Source organism: Nymphaea colorata, unplaced genomic scaffold (genome assembly GCF_008831285.2).
Source record: "Nymphaea colorata isolate Beijing-Zhang1983 unplaced genomic scaffold, ASM883128v2 scaffold0350, whole genome shotgun sequence".
NCBI classification, from domain to species: Eukaryota; Viridiplantae; Streptophyta; class Magnoliopsida; order Nymphaeales; family Nymphaeaceae; genus Nymphaea; species Nymphaea colorata.
In genome coordinates, this window is record NW_022204856.1 from 70,001 (window position 1) to 74,385 (window position 4,385).

At 32.5% G+C, this 4,385-nt stretch overlaps 1 pseudogene; it reads left to right on the top strand.

Annotated features, from left to right (window-relative positions):
* Positions 1-4,048, top strand: part of LOC126409472 (protein TIC 214-like) — a 6,079-nt pseudogene extending 2,031 nt beyond the window's left edge.
* Positions 4,049-4,385: the final 337 nt, after the last annotated feature.

Here is a 4,385-nt window from a genome sequence, read left to right on the forward strand (position 1 = left end):
TAATTTATACTGACACTGATACCGATGAGGATACTAATATCATTAATACCAATGATAATATCATCAATACTACCACTGATAATATCATTAATACCAATGATAATATCAATAATACTACTGATAATATCAGTAATACCACCGATAGTAATCAAGAAAAAAATAGTGATGATCAAGTCGAAAAAGGTGATCAAAGAGGAAAAGGAAATGGTGATCAAGCCAAAAAGAAAAAGGGTGATCAAGCCAAAAATGGTGATCAAAGAGGAAAAGGAAATGGTGATCAAGCAGAAGAACATGAAATGGCCTTGATACGTTACTCGCAACAATCAGATTTTCGTCGTGATATAATCAAAGGGTCGATGCGGGCTCAAAGACGTAAAACAGTCACTTGGGAAATGTTTCAAACAGATGTACACTCCCCCCTTTTTTTTGACAGAATAGACAAAACACCTTTGTTTTCTTTTGATATCTCAAGGATGATGAACCTCATTTTTAGGAATTGGATGGAGGAAAAAAGCCCAAAAATACAAACATCTGATTATGTGGGTGAAGGGGCAAAAGAGAAAGAGAAAATGGAGAAAGAACACGAAGAGGAGTATAAAAGAAAAGAGGATAAAAGACAGGAGGAGGAACGGATAGCAATAGCAGAAACTTGGGATAATATTATATTTGCTCAAGCAATAAGGAGTTCCATATTAGTAACCCACTCGATTCTTCGAAAATACATCATATTACCTTCATTGATAATAGTTAAAAATATTGGTCGTATGTTATTATTTCAATTCCCTGAGTGGTATGAAGATTTGACCGAATGGAGTAGGGAAATGCATGTCAAATGCACATATAATGGTGTTCAATTATCGGAAACAGAATTTCCAAAAGATTGGTTAACAGACGGTATTCAGATAAAAATCCTATTTCCTTTCTCTCTGAAACCTTGGCATAGAAAAAAGCTACGATCCCATCATAAGGATCTAAGAAAAAAACAAAAAAATTTCTGTTTTTTAACGATCTGGGGGATGGAAACAGAAGTCCCCTTTGGCTCTCCCCGAAAAAAACCTTTCTTTTTTGAACCCATTAATAAAACACTCGAAAAAAAAATTAGAAAAGTCAAAAAGACAGGTTTTTTCTTTCTAAGAATTATAAAAGACAACATAAAAGGTTTTCTAAAGATTCTCAACGAAAAAATAAGATGGATTATCAAAATAGTTCTATTTATAAAAAGAAAAGTGAAGAAACTCTTTTTCTTAGTGACGCGAGTCTATGACCCAAGTCAAAATGAAGAACCAAGTCAAAATGAGAAAGATTCCAAAAAAATCATCCATGAATCACCCATTATAATTGTATCCGGAGATTGGACAAATGATTCACTGATAGAAAGAAAAATTAATGATCTGGCTGATAAGACAACCAAAATCTGGGATCAAGTAGAAAAGATTAGAAAAGACAAGAAAAAAAAACCTCTAACTCCAGATATTGAGGATATAGATATTAGTACTAACAAGGGAAATTTTAGTAATAAAAGAACCGAATCACGGAAACATATTTTTCAAATATCTAAAAAAAGAAGAAGTGCCCCATTAATCTCTAAATGGAACTCTTTTATGAAATCTTTCATTGAAAGAATATACATGGGTATCCTTCTATGTATCACTAACATTTACAGGATCAATGCACAATTTTTTCTTGACTCAACAAAAAATACTTTAAATGGATACACTTACAATGACGAAATAAAGGAAAAGGATACTAATGAAACGAATCCAAATATAATTCCCTTCATTTCGACTGTAAAATCTCTTTCTACTTATACTACTAATATAAGTAGTGATAGTAATTCACCGATTTACTGCGACTTATCTTCTTTGTCTCAAGCCTATGTGTTTTACAAATTATTGCAAACCCAAGTTAGTAACAAATATAAGTCAGAATCCATATTTCATTACTACAGAACATATCCTTTTATTAAGGATAGAATAAAAGACTATTTCCATGACTATTTCCATACACGAGGAATATTTGATTCAGAATCAAAACACAAGAAACTGCGGAATTCTGGAATGAGTGAATGGAAAAACTGGTTAAAGAGCCATTATCAATACAATTTCTCCCATGACAAATGGTCTAGATTAGCACCTCTAAAATGGAGAAAGAAAGTCAATCAGCATTTTACGATTAAAAATAACGACTCACCAAAATTGGGTTCATATGAAGAAAAAGACCAATTAATTCATTCCGGTAAAAAGGATTATTATAAATATAAATTGGACTTATTGAAGAGTCCGAGTTGCGAAAAAAAAATTAAAAAACACTACAGATATGATCTTTTATCATATAAATATCTTAATTATGAAGATGTGAAAGACTCCAATATTTATGGATCACCATTACAAGTAAACAGGCACGGAGAGATTTCTAATTACAATACACATAAATACAAATCGTTTTATGCTACAACTATAAATGATAGCCTAGAAGATAAATATACAATTGATAGGGATCCAAATCTAGATAGAAAATATTTGGAATTGAGAATCACCAATTTTTACCCTAGAAACAATATTGAAACTAGGACTAGTACGGGTATCAGAACTTTCATTAATAAAAAAAGAAAACTACTAAGACTGGGACCAATAAGAAAGATATTCTTTATCTTTATATCAGAATTCATCAAGAAATCCAAACAAAGCAAAAAGAGTTATTTTTTGATTGGATGGGAATGAATGAACAAATGTTAGATCATACTATATCGAATCTGCGCCCTTGGTTCTTACCAGAATTTGTGCCGCTTTACGATCGATATAAGACTAATCCGTGGATCATACCAATCAAATTGCTTCTATTTGATTTTCATGGAAACAAAACAAGCGATCTTTATATAGATCCAAAGGTGGAATCTAATCAAAAAGAAAGATTTAATCCAAAACCAAAAGTAGAATCTAATCAAAAGGGATATCTTGAATTAGAGAATGGGAACCGGGACGAGAAAGAACGACAGCACCAAGGAAATCTTATATCTGATATAAGAAACCAAAAAAAGATGTTGGAGCAAATTCCGCGGGTTCAGATATTAAGAAACGCAGAAAGAAAAAGAAATTCAAGAGCAAGAAGGAAGCGGAACTAGACTTATTTTTGAAAAAATATTTTCTTTTTCAACTCCGATGGGGTGATTCTTTCAATCAAAGAATGACCAATAATATCAAGGTATATTGTCTACTGCTTAGACTTATGAATCCGAATGAAATTGCTATATCCTCTATTCAAAGAGGAGAAATGGGTCTAGATGTAATGCTGATTAATAAGGATTTGTCTCTTCCAGAATTGATAAAAAGGGGAATATTTATTGTTGAACCGGTTCGTTTGTCTATCAAATGGGATGGAATTTCGATTATGTATCAAACCATAGCTATTTCATTGACCCATAAGGTTCAGTACCAAACTAATCGAGGATACCAGGTAAAAAAACATATTGATAAGAATGACTTGAATGGCTCGATTGCACGACACGGAGGAGTGCGTGTGAATGGGGACAATAATAATTATGATTTGCTTGTTCCTGAACATATTTTATCTCCTAGCCATCGTAGAGAATTGAGAATTATAAGCCGTTTCAATTACCGAAATAGGAACCTTGTGAATAAGAATCCAGTATTTTGCAATAGAGCTAAGACTAATGCGCAGGGGTTTGAGAAATTTGTAAATAGGGATAAGCATTTTGATACAGATACAAATAACTCTCTAAAATGGAAAGTGTTTCTTTGGCCCACTCATCGATTAGAAGATTTAGCCTGTATGAATCGTTATTGGTTTGATACCAATAATGGGAGTCGTTTCAGTATGTCAAGGATCCATATGTATAAGCAATTTGGAATTCGCTGATGTTACAATCAATTTCCCTCTTTATCACGCGCCTGGTATATGAGAACATGCAAATAAATACATACCTTATGTTAGACTCTGATACACAAGATTCAGTCAGTTAGACTCTGATACACAAGATTCAGTCAGTTAGACTCTGATACACAAGATTCAGTCACATATCAATTGGACCTAGGAATGAATCGACAGAATCTTTTTAGGTCCCTTTCCCTTTCATTCTGTTTCGTGAGCCCAGGAATATACCATCCCTTGTATCTGAATAAATTTATTGTTATTATTTATTCATATTCATTTGATTTGTTTGATAGAAAAAGAGTAATATATGAATCAATCCAGATTATTGTGTACACCAGAACAAAATAAATGGTATTATTATTCTTGATTGGGAAGATTTATATCCGTGGGAACAAAAAGAAAAAAAGAGAAGAATTTATTTGTATGGTAAAGAATTCGCCCATATCCGTTATTCCACAAGAAGAAAAAAGGGGTTCTGTTGAATTCCAAGTATT